Here is a 24,317-nt window from a genome sequence, read left to right as displayed (position 1 = left end):
GATTATACTGTATAAACGTGGTACTGTTTTAGGCTATTATATTAGCCTCGAACTTAAACCCGCTTGACCAAATACTTTTTATTTTGGTTCCGGTTGGGTTTTATCGCCATTTCTTTTTGTTAAAGTTATTCTTGTGTTTTACTTTGTGCAGCAAACCAGGTTTGCCTTCTTTGTTCGCCGACCTTTGGCGGGCTTCTGGCCAGAAGCCCTCTTTTGGCGTCTGGGTGGGCTAAATGTGAGGGAGGGGTTTAGTAATCCCCTGCACCGGGTCTCCTTGGATATCCAAGTCACACTTTGTGTCGATTGGCTGAGGTGGCTGTCCAGGCCGGACAACCCCCCTGCTGAGTGATTGACAGCCAGGCTGTGTGAATGGGGGATTTTGGCATAAAAGGCAGGACTCTTGGGCTGGAAGTCAGAGTCTCCACTGGAACTGCAAAGAACCGAAGAGAAGCGGAGAAGAAGATGGCTGCTGCAACTCCCGAGTCCCGGTGAAGCCCTGCTGCAGTCCTGAGCTATCTACCCTTCAATGACAAGAGAATATCCAGCCCGGAGTCTTCTTCCCTTGAGCCTGGTGGGATGTACCAGCTCACCTTCCACAGCCAGAGGACCCTCTTCTTGGTCAAAATCGCTGCACACAGCTGTAGTGGTCCAGATAGCCATCTGAAGAGCCTCTCCTGTTTTAAAGGAGCGCACCTTTTATTCACCTTTGCTTCATTGCTGCTGGCTTCATCTCTGGGTAGTGCAGATCACTCCAGACATCCTCCTTCTTGTCCCCACGACTGAAGCTCCAGGAACCGTGAGTCTGCAGGAACTACCAGGAACAACTGCAGTGGCACCAGCTTTTCTTCAAACGAATAAGGTACTGTGTCCAACTTCGAAGAATTGGGGCAAACCCTTTCTCCTCACCCCAGACTAGCCCTTGTCTTCCTTCCCTCTTATAACTTTTGCTTCCCTAGTGACAATATCCAAGTACTCCTGGCAATCTCGAATCGTGAACTGTTCTAACGTTGTGATCCTCGACAACAGGACCCTGTCCCATTTGACACTGGCGCAGGCCTATTGACTTTTATCTATGTTTTAGAAAGTGTCCTCTGATTCTATCTGCCTTGACAAAAGTATTGCCTATGATTTTTATCCCCTATTCTCTTGTGTTAATTCATGTGCTAAGTGTGTTTGACTACAGTAACATTTGTTCTCGCGGGTACGCCTTTCTTTCGTAAGACTGAACTGTCATTTCTGTCAAAAAGTGATCGCGTAATAACCCAGGGTAACATCTTTGTTTCACAACACCGGTCTGTCAAATCCAAAGGTACTTACCTTGAATTGTTCTGCACAAGGGGAATTGATTGTGTGTAATATATTTGAAGTGTGGTATTAATTTAATAGAAGTGAAGTGTTTTGTGAACAGATGGTTTAAAAATAAATGTACTTTTACTTTTTAACCAGAAACCTTGAGTCAGTGTTTGCTTGAGTCACAGTAATTGTAGTCCTTTGGGTAATCTCTATTACTGCTCATTTGCTCTTGAGATAAGTCTGGCTACTCAGCCATCGCTACCACTTTATCTGTGTAGTACGGGCTTGCACCAAAGGTGAAATTGTACTACCACTTGTAGTCTTAATTGTGTAGTGGTCCCTAAAGGCACTGCACAGGATTCTGCCTAGCAGAAACAAATGCCTTTGTGTTGTGAACTATATCACTGGTCACTTTTATTATATGTGAAGCACCAATTTAGCAAGTTCAACGGTGAGTAAGGCTTTCTTAAAGAGTGTACACTGATAACTAAATCACGCTTATAGGCTAACATTTTGAAAGATTTAGGGACTGGCAATTTTGACTGGTTGGACACCATGATATTAAATGTGTCACCTAAGGGAAACTGAGATTTGAGCTCAGTCTGCAATTCATTTCTGCACTTAACCACATTGTGCCCAACTCTTACTACAGGATGGTGCATTTATTTGTGCATGTTTGAATTTCATGGATTAAAGGAATGTTCTATTGTCTAGACCCAACTTGGAAATTATGCCTAATACATAATACCCAACAGGCAATATTTAAAATAATCAAGCTTTACAGCAATATGCTATACAAAAGGAGAATAATTGTAGCTTCTTTGATCCATCAAGTGAAGTCAAACGTTTCAGAATACCTATATATGTGAGCCTACACAATCTCATGTTTCCACTGCATTGTATTTTAAAGCAGCAAGTACACCCAACACCCAGACGTGTGACTTGTTGTTCTTGATGTGCTGATGGGCATTACAAATTTTACAAACAATTGAACTGTTTTCTGTATCAAATAAACAGGCATTAAAATAACGAAGCCAGTGTCTTATGCATGTTTTCATCCCTTTACTGTCTTCACCTGCTTCAACCAAATGGCCTGCATGAAAGAGAGCAGTACATGGGATAAACAATGGCAGCGCAATGCGAGAAGGCAAACCTTTTTCCAGGAGGTAGCACAGTACTGGGCTGTGAGACAAGCAGATTCTTCCAGGATCACAGTATCATCCAGGTGAAAGGCTGTGATATGTGCCTCAACAATATGTTACCTCTGATTCAAAAGTGGCTACCTAATCGCCTCAACCAACTAACATGTGATGCTCTCATTACGGATGGAGGTCAGGTTTTACAAACCTCTCTCAGTGGAAACACGCACTAAACCTGCACCAACCTCTCTCCTTGGCTGTTTAACCAGTATCTGGCACTCCTCGCCCACCGCATCGCCGCTCTCTGCCCCTACTTTCAGTGCTATGCGGATGATTCCCAGCTAATTTTCAGGCTACCCTCGGCCTCCTCTTCTCCTTCCCTCATCTCTGACTGTCTTTCTGCTATCCAGGAATGGTGTGCCGCCAACGACCTCTGCCTTAATGCCAGTAAGACTGAGATTCTATACTCATCGGCACACCCACTCCCTCCTTCCCTGCAGCTCTCTAGCCGGCCTCTCTTGGCCCTCTTCCTGCTCCTACCTGCAAGGCAAAAAACCTCGGGGTCATCTTCGACTCCACACTCTCCTTCTCTCCTCACGTATCCGACGTCTCTAAGAAGTCACACTACCAGCTCCACCTCCTCTGAGGTATCCTTCCTTTCCTCTCCTTCCCCTAGAAGCTCACTGTCTCTAGAGCCCTGGTTCTCTCTAAACTGGACTACCGTAACAGCCTCTATCTAAATCTGCCCGCCTCTACTCTCCGCCCTTTGCAACTCATCCAGAACAGGACTGCAAGACTTGTCCTTGGCTTCAAGCCCAGGGACCGTATCTCTAAAGGACTGAAATCACTACACTGGCTCCCAGTGACTGCGAGGATCAAGTTCAAAACCCTCTGCATTGTCCACAAGGCCTTCTGGGGCCTTGGGCCAAAATACATTCAACTCTCTCTTCCTAAATATCTTCCTTCTCGAGCTCTTTGCTCATCCGCCTCCAACTCCCTCAGGGTCAGCCGCTTCTCCAAGCAACGAGCTGGGGGTAGATCTCTCTCCGCTGCAGGGGCCTCCCTCTGGAACAGCCTTCCTGCCTCCCTGAAACTTGAGGAGAACCATCTCCCGTTCTGGAAGCACCTCAAAACCTTCCTCTTTGCCTCCGCCTTCTCTTCCCCTCTCCCCTGCTAAACTTACTGAAACTGCACTGAATCTGCAACTGGGCCACTTACCGCTCTCGGTCCTTGGCCCAGCCACTCTGCCCTGCACTGCCTCCCTGGCAACCCCCTGCACAGCGGGACTGTGTCTGTATCCCTACAGCCCCCCTTCCCAGCACTTTTCTGCACTTATCTCGCACTTGCCACTAGCTGGCCCTTGTTATTTATCCTGTATGCTCTTAACCCTGTACTGCACTCTCCCCTTTCCACCTCCCCTTTGCACTTTTCCCCTCCCCTCTACCCTTGCACTTGACCAATCTGAATGACACCTGGCCTAGTAGGATCGTTGTCTGTCTCCCCGTGCCCCCCCGCCTCGTCGCGCCTTGAAACACTTGTGTATAGGCGCGTTACAAATTCCATATCATATCATATCATACTGATGGTGTGTTAGTGTTTATAACTAGCGCTGCATGGATCAGGTCCGTTGTTTTGTAGCAGTAGCTGTAACTATCACAAAAGCATATATACACGGTCAAGTTCATCAACCTTAGACAGAAGAAAGACTAAGTTGGGCCATATGAGTACGAAAGAAAGACGATATTGGTACTGCAATCATACATAGTGACACTTACATTTCTTTATATGCATTTTGAATTTGCTTTTTTCACATGAGCAATACATTCCCTACAAGAAGGTGAAATGAATGCACAACATGTGCTACAGTGAGAACCGAAAGCTTTGCAGCATTAATTGATCACTTTGTAGTGTCGTTTACAACAATAGACAGTCAGGAGGCTCAGAATCGAGAGACTCAGCAGGGCACGATACCGTATCATGATATGTGATAGTTATTTGAAACAGAAAGCGATATGTGGGCCCATAAGAAGGAGTGGCCCTTGCTCTACCATAAAGGTGTGTTCCCCCATGAACATTTTGAAAAAAATATGTCCACATTCTGAATTGCAAAGCTCATATGTCCATATATGAAGATTAAATAGAAGTGTACCATAACACATTCCTAATATATGCCCATTTGTTATGAGTGAGGAAAAAACACACTGGAAGCTGTATAGCAAATGATGTACTTTAAAACGCTGTTGCAGATGAGAGAGAGGGAAGGAAGGGGTGGTGGAACTGGAGGAAAAGGTAAGACAAGAGAAAAAGCAGACAGCATCCATTTTAGTTTGCTGATGTAGCACTTTTGACTTCCCAGATGCCATTACAAAGCGCCAAGGGTGAAGTGAGAACCGAGGGGAGTTGTATTGGGGGCATTCGTGATTTTTTGGTTATGGAGAAAGATTTTTAAAAGGTGTTGCTGGTTTTTGGGAGTGGTGGGTCTATTCAAAGTGTCGGCTCGTGCAACCTTTAAGAGAACCTCAGGGATGCACTACGGGTGGCAAACACTGCCCACATTTGAAATAGGTTACAATAGAAACTGATGTTCGTTGAGTATATTTGAGAATCTATGACACAGCCGTGGGAAAGTAAAATCCCTGAGGAAATGTGAACAATGATGAGAAGTAAAGTGGTTTGTGTTTCAGGAAAAAAACAATGTTCCTCTGACTTTCTTTACATGAATGTAAATCAACAAAGTTCCTTCAAAGAAACTTCTCTTTGGAAGGGTGGCAGGAGCGCACAGGCCAGCCAATGCGAGAGGAGAGTGACAGGTCTGAGGTCTTGCATCTAGGAGTAAGCTAAGCAAGAACTCACCATGTGTTCCTGGTATTTTAGGGATTCCTACGTGTTGCTCATTTAGGATTAGGACGCAGATTATCCATTATCCCTCAGTCCAAAGATGGGTTTCCAACTGGCGATTCTTAGTATGGGTATAGTTGCCCACAACCAGGGGTCTCCCAGTTGAAGCCTAGCCTGTCTATTTACCAGGCCATATATAAACTATAATACCCTAATGACCGTTACTCCCATGCTGAGAAAAATCCCAGCGTACATCATGGGACCTTACAGCACCATCAAAACACTAGGAGAGGTTTAGGGGAAATTTAGATTGCTCGTCACGCAAGACCCCCTTAATAGGTTTGAAAACCTTAAACAAAATACAACAGTGCTGACGAGCACAATTGAGTTTCAGGGTGGGGCACTAAGCCCTTTGCAAGTGAGCTTTACTCTACTTTAGGTATCATGCCACCTTGTACTTCCTAAAGAGGAGAAGGACTGCAGTCAATTTAATTGTTTTCAAAAAGGATATACATTTTTATTAATATACATAGAAAAATAGGCAAATTATTGTGAAGATCACATAGCTTGAGTATGATGTCAGGGTTCCAACCGTATGTAAAATTCACAATTTCTCAACCAGAGACAGTTAATAACAAACAGAAGAAAGATTAACACCATTCAGTATCATTGTTCTAATTTCCTTGAATCTAAGTGAATGCTTATATTGCTTGTTCTCTTAATAAAAATGCTGTAGCATTGATCTCAGGTGGCTCATGTTTTGCTTACTTTCATTTGCCTCTTCTACCGCTACACTGAATCCATCCGGAGCAGGCGCTCAGCACTTTTCGCTGGTACCTTACTGCAACACGGTACTGGGATTCATCCAAGTCACACATGTACATGCTTTGTCCCCTAGGACGGAGAACAAAGAATGAGCAAATACTACATTGCCCTGTAGTTCGCACCAGCAAACTTGTCAGGGCCCTTCTCCCTAGTCAAACCCCACACTTCCCTCTTTATTGGAAGTAACACAATCCTGATAGGGTATTTGCACAAAGTTACCACACTGGGCTCCACAGGTCACAGGACAAACACATAAACTGGTTGTATATCCCCCTCTTTCAGACTTCTAGGGGCACAAGCCTGATATTTTGATGATTATGCTACCACTGATCTTGTAAAGGGACTGGCCTGATGAACTGACCTTCAACAGGACTGTACATACACTGACAGACACCTAAGCAACCCCACCTGCCTTTCTGAGAGCACACTAACAGGGTGGGCTGTTTTTTTCATTTCTTCTCCCTGCTCTTCACTTTCACTGACCCCTGCCCTACGTAACACAGTGTACCATTTAGGCCTTGAAGACTGCAATGTGTGGGGTTGAACATCCACATGCTTTTCTGAGCAAAACTACACATCAGGTGCAAACATGCGCAGATAACGGGGCGCCTGCAAGAGAGGGTTTGCTGTAATGATGTGAGGATTTTCAAATGCTTTCTTGCATCTCTGCCTGGGGAAGTGGAGACATTCTATCAAAGCTTGCTAATAGTCCAAATAAATGACTTTGCTAGCCTAAACAATCTTCTGGATCAACATTATATATATATCACATGTATTGTTTTTTTGTTTGCCGACATATCAAAATATGTCATTGCAGGAATAGGAACAGCCCATCCCCAGTGTGGTGTTGCTACACATGGCGCTTTGTATCAAGAATTGACGTTTTGGGAGAGGAACACCTGGTGCAATGTGTTATATGTATTTCAGTTAACTCACCCTCCTTTGAATAAAGCAAGATCAAACACTATGTTGCTTCTGTTAATAAGTCCCTCTCTCCACACAATTCCATGGAAAGTAACAGCTAATGATTTCAACGCTTCCTCACAAAAATAATGAAAGTTATATCAACAACATACTAATCGTGTTATCATTTTGAAATGTGTCTAAGCAACAACTAGGGCTCATCCTTTAAAAGGAATGTAACCACTTGCATTCTTATGCAAGTTTGGGTTAGTATCAGCAGGCAGCAACAAACATTCTTTGTCTCACCTGCATTTGGCCCTATGAACCGTACATTTGTTGTTGTCAGTTTCACCTAGTTGTCTCTCAGCTTGGTTTTTGCTCTGTCTTATTCCCCTCTGCTGTCCCAACATGTGTTAGCTGCATCAGCTGCTTGAAGAATGGAAATTCTGAATACTGCACATTTCTCTCAGGATACAAGCCACCTGCTGTACTCTTCCATTACCCAGACGAGCCATTGCTAAAGGCGTGCTGCGGCATCGCATCAGTTTCTTCTTTGCTTTAAACATTTTCTGAACATTTGCCTTAGGTGAAGACGCAGCTGCTTGAGTTTGGACTTCAGTAAGAAAGACAAATACTGGCACAACCACCTCTCTGGGCCTGGCATGGGATGGACACGAAATACATTATGTGGTCAGGATTGCTTCGGGAACCTTTCTTACAAAACCCACTATTTTGGTGTCATTTCTTCGAAGATGAAAGACCGAGTGTCAGAGGTGTTAGTTCTTCGATATTTCATGTGGAATATAAAAACAAAACATGAACTTAAAAATCCTCAGAGCTGCCACATGTATCACTGGAACAAGCCTATTATTTTAGCTCCTCAGTTAAAACAACCATATGTAAGTGGACTGGGTCAAATGTAGCCATCCCCATTTGCTCATAACACTTCATATATGCTTGTATTCAAATCAACAACGAGATGTTCCTCCTATAGCGCTGCATGAAGTGACCAGACATCAAAGCAGAAGGGAAACTCTTCTGCTGTCTTCAAATCATAGACTTCTGTTGACTTCACATTTGTCCACCTCCATCAACAAGTGTGTCAATTCTTCCAAAGACAATAGCCAGCCATCAAGGTAGCATTTACTTAGTAACATGAAGATTCATAAAACACTTGTGCACTGCAAGACAGCAGAGGTTTGCCACACTCTTAACAAATCTGTGAATCAATACATGTAATAGTAATATATGTACTTGCTTACCAAATAAAGTCCATCTATGCATTTAGCGGATCAACATCAGTGGTAGAAGTGGAGTAAAGGAACTAGTGATACAGTGGCCAAAACAAAAGGAAGTGGGACAGTGGGAGGGTTGGCGGCCAGGTGAGGGAGAGGTGGGGCAGGATGAGGGCTTCACCTGTGGTTTGCAATCTTCATTTGGCAAGACTGAACATTAACTGAAATATTAAAAATTGACTAGATCTGTCCCCGACAAAAATATCGAAATGATATATGAATAAATAGCAATCTTTGTTTACTAGTGTTATTTGTGGGTCATCCTTTTCACTAAAACACACAATTGCAAACATAGCTTAAAACAATTGTGTTGGACATTAAATTAGAACTGCATAGGGCTCTAAACAGTGTCAGTAGATATATCCTTTACCTACATGCATAGGACTGGATGTCAATCCAGCTATGTCAAGCAACTCGTTAATGTTAATTTTATATTATTACTATGTACAGTTCTCTTTGTATATAATTGTATTTATAAATAACAGTGTTTGAGCAAAACAGAAATTCAATACTTTGGACATGCTCATAATTGTACCTTTTACTCAATACACTTTGTAGTTGACTTCAATCATCTGGGTGCAGATGCTTCACTTGAATACATTGACATTATCAATTGTATTTATTATTTTATTGTTTAAAGCGTGGATGTAGTTCAAGAGCAGCAGAGCTCTGTAAAGAGTGTGTGTAGCCAGCATTTGGGCTGGCATCTTTTAACAGTAGTGCAGTACTCTGAGTTGAGATCTGTGTATTAGTATGTGCGTCCATTGAAATGAATCCTAGGTCAGGTGTTGTTGAAAGAGCCATGTTTTGAAAGTTTTGCGAAATTGGACAATTGTGGGGGAATTCCGAGCCGACACTAGGATCAAGTTCTAGAGGGTGGGTGTGTGACAAGAGAGTTGGTCGATTTGCTGCTCGAGGAGCGTGTGCCACCAGATATGTGGAGTTTCGCCACCAGGTCGGCTGGTGTGCTACTCGTGACTGCTTTGTAGGTGATACATGCAGTCTTGAACAGTATCCTGGCCTGGATAGGAAGCCAACGCATTGGCAAAGATCACAGATTTGGCTTGTGTCTGGGCATGGGATAGGAATTTGCCAGACACAGCCATAACAATATCACCTGGCCATAAAGTGGCGACAGCTGCAAGATAGTGTGATTACCTGGGTGTATGATAGGTGTGCCTGGCATAGTCTGTACTAATACTTATGCACAAGCAAAACATTTTGACTGTGTCAATGCTTGTTTAATAGGGATCCTTCTAAGTTCATGGCAGGATTTACCCTCACTGGGTTTTTCACAGCAGAAATTTTATCGAGAAAACTCATTACATTTTAATTTATTTATTTATGGGGTGTCCCTTATACCCCCAATACCTTTTATTTTTTTTGCATTCCCGAACACCCACACACCATATATATATATATATTTGTACCCCCCCAAAATTCAATGATTTCATTTTGTACAATTTCCGCAGAGACAAGCCCAGCGAGGGTTAATCCTGTGATGAAAGGACGTCGTATCATTTAATAGAATCTCAGTGCAAGAAACAGAAGTAAATCAAGTGACTTCAGGCACACTTGTTAATACATTTTCACTACAAAAGTAGGCAATTTAAACCTGCAGTTAAGCCATTCATTCTCAACAGCAGGTTACTTACAAATAACACTTGCAGGCCAAAGCTTGGTTTTACTGCATGATAGAGTCAGCTCAAAGAGATCCCAGAAGGATGTATTTTGGTCAGTAGGGGCAAGTAGTGGATGGGAATGGCCATAGGGTTTAACATGGCCATGGACGGGCAATGGGTGGGTACAGCTCATCTCCCTTCTAGCAGTACTCAAGTAAAATAGTTTTAACTTAAAGGTGGCACTTAAGCACCGCCTAATAACCAAAAATAAAAATGGACTGAAATAATATTGGGATAAAAGAAAAGCACTCTGGTCAGTTTCCCCTCTGGTCCTTGGCTGCTCGGGTCCTTTGCACCTCTAGTGCTTTTCTGCTGTTTCGACTCACTCTCTTCTGCTCCCTTTTGAGTTGGTCCTTGGTGAATCACATGCAAAAAACAAACGGAAGCAAAACATTTCCTTTTTCTGTGTGCTATTGTTACCTTAAGTGCACTTTGGAAGCCCCAAATTCCATGCTTGCAGCATGGTGTATCTATGCAATCAGATTGACACTGATTGGAGAAAGGTTTGGTAACAATCATCCCCCCTACAACATCATTCTAACTCCCAAACTAACTGAACATATATCAAAAAATGCACTTTGTCCGCTGAAACAAAACAGGTTTCACAATAACATACACTATCCGAAAGCATGTGGCTGCCCCAAATGTCCCTTAACACCAAACTAACCAACCTCGGATATAGCAACGTAACTTGCCAAGTACATTAGGCACCACTCTGCCATAAACACAGACAACCATACAAACAATTACCGTATCAACCCGGAGTCCACATTAACCAGTCCTCCAGCCAGCTCCCAAAACATCTCAAGCTTATAGTGCACAGGCTCCATCTTTTCAGATCGGCATACATCAACGTTGCAAAAAAGAAACCTTGCCCTGCTCCTCCTGAAACCACATTAGTTCCCTACCCTACCTCTTGCAGTTGAAATGGCAAAAGTTGTGTTATATAAGAGACAATGGCCTCATTACAACGTAGGCGGCCAAGGAATGAACGGTGCCGGTATTGGACCGGCACCGGACCGGCACCATTCATTCCGGGCCGCCTCATTACGAGGTGTGCAGCTGGTCCTGCTCTGGACGCCTGGCCAGACCAGACGTGCAGAGCGGGACCCGCTAGCAGACCAGGATGCTAACAATGGGCCCGTCATTAACAGGCCCGCTGTTAGCATCCTACCCATTCCCATTGAGCCCTATGGGGGCTCAAGTGGGAATGGGTATGTACCGGGTCCGTGTCCCGCGAAAGGGAATTACCGGGCCCTCCAAGGTCGGAATGGCCCGGTAAGTCCCCTTTTGGGGGTAGCCATGCTGCTAAAAACGTCATGGCTACCTCCAAGCTCGTAAGAGGGCATATCTAAGAGCTTTACTCCTTCTTCCATGGGGCAGTACTCTACATGTCCCAAGCAACTTTGGTGACTGGAGGAAACGGGGGGAAATTGATGTTGGTTCTGACGCAGTGAGTCCACTGTACTAGAATCTCTGGTGTACTGACTGGCTGATGGGACTATATAGCTACCTGTTAAATCCAGTTCGACTGAATAATGCAATTGTAGGTGATGACCTTGGGGCCGAATTACAGAGGAGTAGAAGGGTACACTATGTTCTCCTTAAGATCATTGCATCTACCCTATTGTAAGTGTTTTTTTAAATAGTGTAAACTTATTCACATACAAGGGCTCAGAATGTTTGCAGTTGAGATCACATCATTTGCCGATAATCACACATTTTGGCTAAACCGTGGCACAGAGACACAATTTGCAATTAAGGCACACAACGACATACTTACCAAGCTTCGTTTGGTTTGCATATTTAAGTTCTGGATTGTAAGGCCTACAAAACAGTATTATAGACTTTATTTGCAAGAATCTTAAATGGCTTAGTAAAGTAACATGACAACATGTAAATCCTTATACAAACATGTTAAGCTAAACGAATATCATTGTAGCTTTATTGTGCACATCCTGAATGGATCCTGAATGGAAACTGTAAGTCCCAGAATGCAAAATAATGCAAGCCTAAAAAATCTCATATTTCTTTTATTTTGTATTTTTTTCATTGTATTTGGTTACTAGAACCTTTTACAAAACAATCTTTCAGCTTCAATTACACAGTATAAAAAAATTAACACATTCAATAAGAACTATTCACAGTCAAAATTACTCCATAAACAATTAAGAAAAAAAAGAGGAAAAGGAAAATATAATAAAAGGAGAGAAATCACATATAATGAAACCAATTAAGCCTAAAAACACAATCTGACATAAGAATGCAGTATAACCCATAGTTACTATATACATAAATCAGCCCCGTCCAGTCATAATTTCACACTTGCTCAATACCTGAACTACAGGTATTGTTAATGATGTTTCATAGCCCGCAATCAACCTGTCCCAAAATTGGTTGTACAGAAAACCCTCCGACCTCATTCCAAACTTAGCAAAGAGCAATGATGTTATGGGCCACGTACCTTTGCATTCTAACAGAGGGTGCTTGAGGGTTTGTTTTCACGGATCTAGGGAAACCTTACACAGATTCGGTGCCTTATGCCCCTGACCCCTACTGTGCAAGATCTCCCCAGTATGGACTACATTTAGTCTTATTCGCATGAAATCATACCAAACTTTCCAGTTCGGAAACTTCACCAAATATCTCCGGAGTGTCCCTAACTTCTTGTCTACTTGCATAAAAGAGTTATGGAGAGATTGGGAGCGCATTGACTGAATAGTGTTGATCCAGTCCTTTGACTACAAATCCCTTTTTACCTTCAAAGGATTCTGGACCAACATCTCGATGGTTGTTTCCCCACCTGCAATGGCACTTTTCGATCTTTTTTCCAACTCTCCCATCATCTTAGATTTCACTGAGGAAAGGTGGCTTCTAATGTCACCATATAAGGACTGGTCCTGGCTTGTAATAATGAGCAGGTATAGGGATATAATTTTCAATTCAGCCTGAGTTCTTAAAGACTTTAGGCCCAGTTCAAATCTTACTCCTGCTATTGGAATACACATCGGGAGATTGAGAACACTCTTCCAGATCTTTCCTTTGAGTTTTTCCCATTCCACCGACCAACGTGATGGTTTCGTCTCCCAGCCATATACAATGATTGGAACCACTTTGGCTAGGTAGAATTTGATTAGAGGAATGAGTGAGAAACTGCAAAACATCATAACAACTTTCCTCATTTGTGCCACTAACTGTGTTATTTTCCTTTTGAGCTCTTCCTCCATTTTTCTGATGCAGGGAGCCGAAAGGACCGTATATCCTAGGTACTTTAGTGTGTCCAACCTTGGGATACTACGGCCTAACAGTTCCCACTTGGAACGTATTGCCCTTTTATTTGCATGTTTGAAAATCATAATTGATGATTTTGAGGGATTTACTGTCAGTCCATTCACTTTTGCATATACTCCCAATTTGTCTAAGAGATGCTGTAGCCCCACTGCAGTGTTATCCAGTAGGACCACGTCGTCCGCATATGCCAACCAAAGAACTTTGTTACCATTAATTGACAGACTCGCTAAGGCTGCCTCCGATAGGAAGTCTCCCATATCTGCTAAGTAGAGATTAAAAAATAGCAGGGCTCCTAGGCAACCATGCCACACTCCGCGTTTGACTTTGATAGAGTCAGAGAGATTACCTTTGTTATCCAATCTCACCCTAATGGTTGTATCCTTATGTGACTCTATTAACATAGAGAGGAGACCATCAGGGATTCCTCACTTCTTAAGTTTGGACCAGAGGTGCCCCCTGTTGACTTGGTCAAAGACCTTGGAGAAGTCTACCCATGCCCCATACAGATGTAGCTCCCCTTTGCTCCTAGTATTTTCGCTCACGATATTCAGCGTAACCCCATATACCTCAGTCGACATACCTCTTCTAAAACCCATTTGGTATTTAGAGAAGATGTTATTAGATTTAGCCCAACCCTCCAATTCCTCTAGAAGAATTCTCATGAAAATGTTACTTTCTACATCAAGGAGGGCGATCAGCCAGTAGCTTTCAGGAGACGACCGATCTCCCCCCCTTGAAAACAGGAATCATTATTGCTGATTTCCATGAGGATACGTTTGGCGAGGATATCTCGGAAGAGCCAGCACAGCCCCTTGGACCAAAGTGTACAGTTGTTCTTCAACACTTGATAAGTAAGACCATATGGCCCACGGCTTTTGAGCTTGATGAGGACAGAATCAAATCTTCTACGATCTGTACCTCAATTGGTAGATCCCAACTGGTATCTTTTTTTATTATATCCTCCATCGTCCCCTCTACTGAAGCACAATTGGTTGTGAAATATTTGACCCACACATCTTCTGCCACCAAATTACATTGAGCTTTACTGGGGTGCTCTTCATATTGGTGGATTACGGACTAAACATTTCTCATATCCCCTTTTCCAATTATTTTTAACATTGATTCGCCATCCTGCTGGAGGCGGTAGGCTCTTCTGCAAGATGACCAATATTTATGGGCCTGGCTCAGAGCTTTCTCCACTTTCCCTTGTTCTTCCCTGCTTAAGGTTGAGGACTTTATCTTTCTTTTTTCTTGACGCAAGAGATTTTTCCTCCGTCATGTCCCCTCATCAAAAATATGACTATGCACCCTATTTCCTGACCTTCTAACACTACCTGGTGGACAGATAGACCAGATATACCTGACAACATTTTCAGGATTACAATTCAGCTGGGAGGTTGATTCCAGGATCGATGCCAGAGCATCATTTAAAACGCAGCCCTCCCGGTTATATTTGACCAGTCTCAGTTTCCCTTTTCTAGCCGTTACTTTAGAAGCATATTTTGTTGACTGCCTTTGGGTAATGTCTGAGACTGTCAACTCTAAGCGGGAGTGGTCACACCCCCCCTCCTCCTCTATGCTTATATTAACTTTCCCAGTGAAAAAGGTCAGCTGACATAATAATATAGTCTAATGTTGACCTAGACTTCCCTCGAGACCATGTTGTGGTAGGATGATCTTTCCCCGTTAGGACCTCATTTGTCATTCTCAGGCCCCAACTACTCAAAAATCCGACCCACCTTTTTCCATTTTTAGATATGTTACAGGATTTCTTGATTATATGATCTTTGGTGAGTAGACTACACTGTGAGTTAAGATCACCTGCCACAATCAGATGGGCCCCCCAGAATGAGGGTTTGAACTTTTCCAATAAGGTGGAGAGATCTCCCAAAAAGGGTAGGATTTTAGCCCACGTGGGATTCCCGTATATATTTATCACAACCACCTCAAATGCTTTATGCTGCCCCTTAAGTGAGAAGACACATGCTTGAATACCCCTGTTTTCAGAGGGAATCACTTTCACCTTCCCAATAGTTGCATTTTTAAATGCCATTAGGAGTCCCCCTGCCGGTCTACCTCTAGGTTTTTGAAGTGCTGGTTGTACAAATACTGCATATCCTTCTATTGCTACAGGATTCACTAACCAGGTTTCTTGGAGTAAGACCACATCTTTGCCCTTTCCGCTCCAGGTTCTTCATTATTAGAAGGTAATGGCAGTTCAAATTAGTATTTATGGACTGTAGATATATACGAATTTAGGGATTAGAATATGAAGATGTCTTCTGAAGCTGCCACTTACATTGCTTGCTTACACTGTGTTGTGCCTTATGGTCGCCAATAGACCACAACTGACTGTGTTTTGCCCTGATTTATGCTGTGCCTTTAGTCTTATGGCCCTTGCCTTTCACTGCCAATTTGATCTTAGGTGACCACTGTCTATGTACATGGTTGTTCTGCCACCTAGCTCTTCTCTCTCACCTAGGTGACCAGGACTGTCATCATGCACGTCAGTGTACTCCTTCCATTACTCTACACACTATCCCTTCGACTTGCCCAAGCTCTCCAGCTACCTACGGTAACAACCTCCACACTCTGGGTTAAAATGGACCAGCCTTCTACCAGCATGGCATCCCCACGACCTCCCGCGTCACCTAGAATGAGCCCGGCAGCACCCGCTGTAGGCCATACCAACCAATACCTCAACGACCCAGCTTTATGGCTGGATCACTTTGCTAGGAAACCTACACCTAACCAACCCTGCCCCCTCTCTCTTAGAAATAAGAGACTAGGCACCAGATTCCGCCTACGCCTACGCCACATCCGTTACATCTCCAGGAAACAAACCCCCCTCTCTCCTGGATCTCTGTCAACTGCCACCACATGCAAACCCACCACCTCCGAGGTTAAACTGCCCATGTTCAAAGGTGCCCTTATTAATGCTAGATCCCTCACTGCACACGCACTTGACATAGCTGACCTCATCACCACGTCTGACCTTGACTTCATAGCTATCTCCGAAACATGGCTTCATGCCGCATCTGGCCCCTTACTAGCATTAGCCCTACCGCCGAACTATGGCATCACACGATGTGACCGCTCCACCGCCTCTTCCAAAGGCGGCGGTGTGGCCTTCATCCATAAAAATACTCTTGACCTAAGAGTGTTACCTGATTCCAAACTCACATCAGCTGAATTGCTGTCTCTCAAACTAGCACTCACACCTAACCAAACAGCCACCATGCACCTAATCTATAGACCTCCAGGACCCGCACCAACCTTTGTCAGTGAAATCTCCACTCTCCTCCTCAACAATACAAAGAACAATTCTCAAACAATCATCCTAGGCGACCTCAACTACGGTCTTGGTGACTTAAAAGATCCTGTGGCCTCTGACCTGGAGATCGCACTATCTGACCTCGGCCTTACCTTATACATCCAAGAGCCTACCCATATTAAAGGTAGAACACTTGACTGGGTAGCTGGCTCCAATTGCAATATCAAGGTCCTTAACAATACCCCCTGTCTATGGTCCGACCATCACATTATAACTTTCAACATTGAAGCCACACCACGAATCCCGTCACCATTAGCCCCAGCACTCCCAACTAGAAGCAAAAAAGATATAACCAAGGAGAAACTCCTCCCATTGTTACTCCCGTCCCTTAACACAGCCACCAACTCTTACTCTGATCCAACCTCACTAGCACACACCTACAACCAAACAATGCGAACTGCCATTGATTGTATAGCACCTCTCAAACTTAGAAAGGCTAAACCTCAAACTTATCTTAATTCATGGTTCACACCACAGTTAAGATTGCTCCGCAAAGCTAAACGCTGTGCCGAAAATCGATGGAAAAGCCACCCCTCAGACGAGCATAAAGACAGTTTCCTTCTAGCCTCACTCTCCTACAAAGATGCCATCATCACGGCAAAAAAGGGAATCTTTCAACAACCGCATTATACAAGCCAACTCGAACACCAAGGAACTCTTTAAAATCCTAAGAGAGCTTGAAACTCCAGTGGCCCCCCCTGACACATGCGTGAAAGATAGTAAATGGTGTGCCAACATCCAAGCAGCCTTACTAAATAAAATCTCCACACTACAAGACAAAATAAAAGATAAACAGGACAGCCTGAAGCGCGACAACCACGTTCTTTCCCTCACTAAGGCCCCCTTGCCAGACTCTGCCAATATCACACCATTCGCATTCTCTCCGCTTACCGTGGCAGAGGTAGAACATATAATTCTTAGAATTAAGCCAACTAACTGCCAAGGTGACCCCTGCCCAGCCCCTACTATCAAGGACTCAGCGCATGAGTTGGCCCCATTCATCACGGCCTTCATCAACTCTTCCTTTCAAACAGGTATTGTCCCGGACAATCTGAAGGACGCTTGGGTTATCCCACTGCTTAAAAAACCTTCCCTAGACCCTAACATTCCCACTAACTTCCGACCTATCACCACTGTACCATTTCTGCTCAAGATCCTAGACCGTGCCGCATACTTTCAGATCCAAAATTACTTGGAAACTAATAACTTGCTAGGTCTACGACAATCTGGTTTCCGCCCCAGACACGGGACAGAGACCGCATTATTAGACCTTAAAACTCAAATCGAGGTTCTAAAGGATCAAGGCAAACTAGCAATGCTAGTACTTCTCGACCTTTCAGCCGCATTCGATCTGGTCAACCATCAGATCCTGTGCGAGCACCTCCATTCCGCTGCCAACTTCTCTTCTTCGGCTGCGGCTTGGATCAAATCTTTCCTGAGCAACAGATCCATGAGAGTCTTTGCCCCATCCGCAGCCGCGGACCCTTCCCCGATTTACTGTGGCGTTCCTCAGGGATCTTGTGTGTCACCTACACTCTATAACATTTTCACGAAACCACTCTTTGATGTGCTTGACTATCTGGGTGTCTCCTATACCAACTATGCGGACGACACCCAGATACTCATCCCCATCACTGGTGATTATCTAGGTGACACCAAGGCCCTTAACGACGCCTACTTGGTCATCCAAGCCTGGATGGCCCAACATCAGTTGTGCTTGAATGATGACAAGACGGAGCTCCTGCTCTTGGGCACTGCACAACGCCTGAGCAGACTAGAGCCGTCCTATCAGTCATTCAACAAAGATGGTAATATCATTCGTGTCTCAAAAGATACCAAAACGTTAGGTTTCTACCTTGATGCCACACTCTCATTAACCCGACAAACTAATGCTGTCAGATCTGCGTCTGCATACACATGCAAACTTATCGCAGCTTGCAGACCATTCCTCACTACGTCTAACAGCGTTACGCTAGCGAGAACCCTTATTATGGCTAAAATTGATTACTGCAGTGCTCTTTATCTTGGCACCAGCCAAGAGAACCTGAACAGACTTCAAACGACACAAAACAACGCCATTCGTGCCGCTTTAAACATTCCCCGACACCACCACATCACAGAAACCAGAAGTAAGTTAAATTGGCTACCTGTCAAACAGAGAATTTCACTCAAAACACTCGCCCTTACGCACAAATGCCTAGCCAACAAAGCCCCGATCTACCTTGGTAGTCGACTGTCGCGCCATTCTACCTCCCGACCTCTAAGAACAGCCCAATCCCACTGTCTAGCGATCCCCAGATTTAAATTGCAAAAAGCAGGGGGCTCAAGTTTCCCCGTCTTAGCTTCCAAGTTATGGAACTCCCTCCCTGTTTCAATTAGAGCGGAAGACTCTTTCAATACCTTCAAAGCCAATACTAGATCTTGGCTTTTCAACCAGCTTTAAGGCCGGCTTCGCGCTTCTTCCTGACCTACCCTGACTTGCCGACCGCTACTATCACCTATCGGCACTGAAACTACTGTACATATGTATATAAGATCCTCTTGTAAATGTATATAAGGATTCTGTGTTATACCTGCATATCGGATCCCATGTGTAAATGTTTAATGTTTCTCTGTTATACCTGCATATCTGTAACCTTGTACAAATTGCGCCCTGATGCCTCCGGGCCTGTTGGTTTGCGCGTTATAAATAAATTAAATACAAAATCCATTTCTTTAAACAATATTAATTTCATTTTCTTTGATATGAATGTGTTGGAGCCCTGTGTGTTCCAACTCATTAGACGGAAATATGTCTGACTAAAGGGATTGAGTCCCCATTTCTGGAGGACCTGCGTGATAATTTCTGGTATCAGGGCAATAGTCACATCTTGGGGCTTTGTCTTGATATCCGCCCCACCAGACCCCACACAATTTCTGTTGGGTGTGCTTATCTTTTCTGGACTGGGCCGAAGAGGACCCAACCCCCACTCTTACGAATTTCCCGCAATTCAGCAGGCGCATACGGAGATACTAACAGACCCTGGTCCATCAGCTCCCTAGATGCACCCAAAATTGCATCCAACGCTTTAAGTGAAGTTAATCCGACTTCCACCAAATACGGATTCTGACCAAATGGGAATTCAACAAACTCAATATCCAAGGATTCAAACAGATAGAGGTTTGACACCTTTTTAAAATGAGATACAATTACATTTCTACTAAGAGACTTGTAGTTCTGATTTTTGGCTACTGAGGTTAGCCAAACTTTTGGCACTGCGAAAGCTGAGATGGTTTCATCTTTTTTCTCCTGTAGATGAGGCAGTGGCTGGGAGAGTACATTTTTTCCTGAGTGGCTTCCTTTAACTCCGATGATTTGCCGATCCCATTTGAGTATTGTTTGAGTACAGTTTGTTTCCCCTCACACTTCTTCACAACTTCTCCCAGTTTTTCCTCTTTTGACTCCTTATTCAGTTGTTTTAAGAAGATTGGTGCAATAATACCCTTCAGTCCTCCTGATACTTTAGGACCCGGTAGTTCTTTTGAGCAATGCGGTTGAGTGAGGCGTTTATTAAATGAAAAGATCAGTGCTATTGGCAGCACTGCTTTTTTTTACAGCTTGGCCATTGTTTCCCCCCAAAGAGTTTGTATCTTCCATTGGCAAATTTTCTTTGCATTTCTTATTTTTTGTCTTAAGTTGCACTTTCTTTTCCTGCTGGTTCACTTCTGTTTGGAGCCCAATGCTGATTTGTGTGATTTTTATCTCTTGGCCAGAACTGGCTACTCCAAACTTGCCTTTCTCCTTCTGGGCTTTAGGTCTTAAGTCCTGCATCTGCTCCCCCGTTGTACAGTTTAATGAACCTTCTGCAGAGGGCAGTGAAGGGCTGGGGATTTCAACATTCACCCTATCCCCCTTTCTCTCTGTTTTAGAGAGGGCCCTAAAAAAGGCATTTGTGTCGGATTTATTCACTTTACCACTCTTTTGATTCTTTGTTTTCTTTTTTGGTTCTTTCCTTGACCTTTCTCTTGTCATGTGTTGGTTCTTCTCCCTGGCGTCTTTCCTCCTTATCTTCCTCCTACCCCTGAAGTTTTAAGAGCCGATTCAGGACCTGTAGATTTTGAGCACTCGTCCATATAAACCACTTCTACTTGCACATTCTGTTGGGGATCTTTCTTTTCCTGTAGAGATCCCTCCATCACATTTGCCAGCCTTCTAAATTCCTCCAAGACTGAGTCTGATAAGGGAGTGTTATCAAACAGGGACCCTGAATCTGGTGCTCCCCTACCCTCCACTGGGTCTTCACCCACCGGGCTCTCTGGTTTCTAGTACAATAGAAGTTCTTGAAGGAGCGCAGTGTTCACATCTTCTTCTTTTCTTTGTTTTGCCAGAGATGTTTGGATTACAGATATATCCAGGCCTTGCTTTGTGACTTCCAATCTCACTCCTTTCACAGCTGGAACTAATGTTGAGTTAATAGTGTTGGTTAAACCAACTAGCAATGAGTCACAATTGCCAATTTCCTTCGATAGTTCAATCATTGCCCCTGCTTGTGATTGTACTTCTGTTTTTAACAGCCTGAAAACAGAAACTAGAGAGTTCAGTCCCAGTCATTAGCACTCTTACTCCATTTCGTGCCAAAATGGGCTTGTATTTTTATTTTTATTTTCTCAGTTGTCACTGTAAATTCTAAGCCCCATTGCCATGACTCCCTGATTTGTTGCTGAAATTCATTCCATGTAGCCCCCCCGTGGTGTTTGAGGGCCTTTTCTTTTTGCACTGAATTTGGGAGTAGTGAGTTCAGCGTCAAAGGATTCTCAAGTGCCAGAGGGGTTTGCAATTCACTTAGTAGCCCCCCTTCACTGATAGAGTCATCCCATTCGAGGGCCCATTTATCGTCAAGCAACATTGTGCATCGCAGTTTCATTTCTGAGCCTGGCACTGAAATCCCTCTCTCAGCCTATTTGATCTCTTTTAACAGTTTCAGAATGTTAAAGCGGCAGCACTGAAGAAGGGTCTGTCGGCTTGTTAATCCAAATTAATCTCTGCCAAATTGAGTTGGAAGCAGGTAACAGGAGCTAAGCGGCTCACACGAGCCGAATTCCTGATAGACCCTGAAGACCCTTGCGTATGGAAACAAGGCACAATCACCATACACCAAGTGATACGACAGACACGATGATCGATTTCCAAGTACTAGGGTTTATTGCAAAGCCAATATTCTCAGTCGGCCGACTGCGTCTAACGTCTCTTAACGTGTGTCACCCAGACCTCGTGAGACGCAAGAGAGAGAACATTCTACAACAGCATCATATATATGAAAAGCAAACATACAATCTCTTTGTGACACATCAAAACCACCCATAATGTATCTTCTTGAGCTAGGGTTCGATAATTGACAATTATGACAAATATGACACATCATGACACGTTTTATCTCAATCTATATTACTTGGTTTAGCAAAATTTGTAATTTGCAATAGTTCTTTGTTATGAAGAACACAAAGCACTTTTTAGCAAGGAAAATGTGTTCGTAGGAGAGACACATTCCAAAGCATGTTATCTTCTGGTTTCTATTTGTGAACTAGGGGTCAGTCTGATCTAAGGAGGGCCCCGAAGGGGGGCCGCTAGGAAGGTATAATTCATGCTTTAAAAGCCTGTTTCTACAGTTTCAGAGAGACAGGCCGGCACATGGCCGCTGATTAAATGCCTCTCTGCTCGCCTTCAAGGACTTGTGAGGGAGGAAAACAATGTATTTCTGTACTGCTTGGCATTTCTGTCTGGGCCGGTCTCTAAACATGTAAACTGTGGCCTTAATCCGTGCATGAACTTGTGAAATAAAATACATTTTTCAAAGCGTTTAACAGAAGGGCAATGAAAGCAAATGGCGGATCTAGGACACAAAATGGATGCTCTATGGTTATGCTGATAATTCTTTATTGGCGATGTAGGGCATATGATGCGATTGTTTTTCGGCCAACATAATATACCTTCTATGCCTTGGTAGGGTAATTTCTAGACTCACAGTCTGACACAGGGAACGTTTCCTTTTAAAGAGCGGTAAAGAATCCTAGTTCTCCAACTTCCGGAGCCTCACCAAGGGTAGTGTAGAGGCGCCACAGTTATAGAGGTTTACAAGCGTGTGGGCAGATGCAACAAACCTCAACCTCGATTTTCGCACCCTTTATTATAGCAAGAAAGCAAAGTGAAAGTAAAGCGGTATGGGAACACGGGCGAGCTTGGGTATAGATATTTTCCAGGCCCCACAGAAAGTTAACAAAAACACCCCAGCTTCCTGCTTACCACTTTTATTGTCCTTTCGTGTAGTGTTTGTTTTGCTGACTCTGCAGCTGCTCCCCCAAAGAGCAGAGCGCAGACTCCCTCCGGCTCTGCTCAAAGTCACGAAAACACAAAGACTCTGCAGCAGACTCTGCGGCAGCTCCGCAGAGTCAGAGTCTCTTTGAAGTTAAGTGCAGTAGACAGTGAAAGAGGACTGCAATCTCAGGTTCTCACGGCTCCAGGCACCAACAGCAGCACACAAAGTTCCTGACGCAAAGACTGTGCAGCAGACTCCGCGGCCGCTCCGCAGAGTCAGAGTCTCTTTGAAGTGAAGTGCAGTAGACAGTGAAAGAAGGCTGCAATCTCAGGTCCTCACGGCTCCAGGCACCAACAGCAGCACACAAAGTTCCTGACGCAAAGATTGTGCAGCAGACTCCGCGGCCGCTCCGCAGAGTCAGAGTCTCTTTGAAAGTGAAGTGCAGTAGACAGTGAAAGAAGGCTGCAATCTCAGGTCCTCACGGCTCCAGGCACCAACAGCAGCACACAAAGTTCCCGACAAAAAGACTCTGTAGCAGACATATTTCCCACGTACATACTTTCTTCTCTTTAAGACACAAAATAAAAGAACTCAATTATGTATAGAGATTCTTTGTCCGAATTTTCCAGATGGCTATTATGCATGATGGCATGTCACTTTTGACTATCGACATAAAAGCAAGATGTGTTTGTATGTCAAGCTAGCAGACATTCATATAAACGTATCATAAAATCATAGCTTTATTGTATTACTCAATTTAATAGTCGCAGATACAGAAATGTCTTAGCAAGTCATTAAGGTGCTGACTGCAAAGCCTTGGCTGCTCTGTGTGTGTCCCAGAAGCGGCATTGCATGTGCAGTGGGCAGTGCTTGATCGTCTGAGCCAAGTTGATTCTGTATTTGGCTGCAGAGAAATAAAATGCATCTGGGATTATTTTCGTGGGCCTTTAAACTAACATAACATAACATCCTCTCTTATCCTCTTAACATCCTCTCTTCCTAAATACTGCTCTATCTACCTAACATTCATTTGACCAATAAACAGAGAGAAAGGACTTACACAATATGTTCCCCCATTTTAAATAGCCATTGGAACATGCTACTTCCTGTATATCACATTCTAATTGGGTTGAATGGGAAGGAAATTTGCAAAGTCAATAAAAGTATATGAAGAAGTACAACACAGGAGTTCCCTGTGAATTTCTGTGTTCCTATGTTAAAAAAACATGATATATTTACCACAACAGAAAAAGCGAAATTATTAAGGTTTTCTCTCATACATTATTGGAAGCAGCTACTCAACTGATAAATGAAAGAATAAACTAACCTCAGAAAGTTGGTATTCTTGGTTCATGGGGTAGGGAACAAGGATGGAGGACTATATGTACTGGCCAAAAAGTACAAATGCTCACATCCGTTGCATT

This window comes from Ambystoma mexicanum, chromosome 2q (genome assembly GCF_040938575.1).
Source record: "Ambystoma mexicanum isolate Mex_15411 chromosome 2q, UKY_AmexF1_1, whole genome shotgun sequence".
Taxonomy (NCBI): domain Eukaryota; kingdom Metazoa; phylum Chordata; class Amphibia; order Caudata; family Ambystomatidae; genus Ambystoma; species Ambystoma mexicanum.
The sequence above is the reverse complement of the archived record's forward strand: the minus strand, read 5'-3'. Positions refer to the sequence as shown.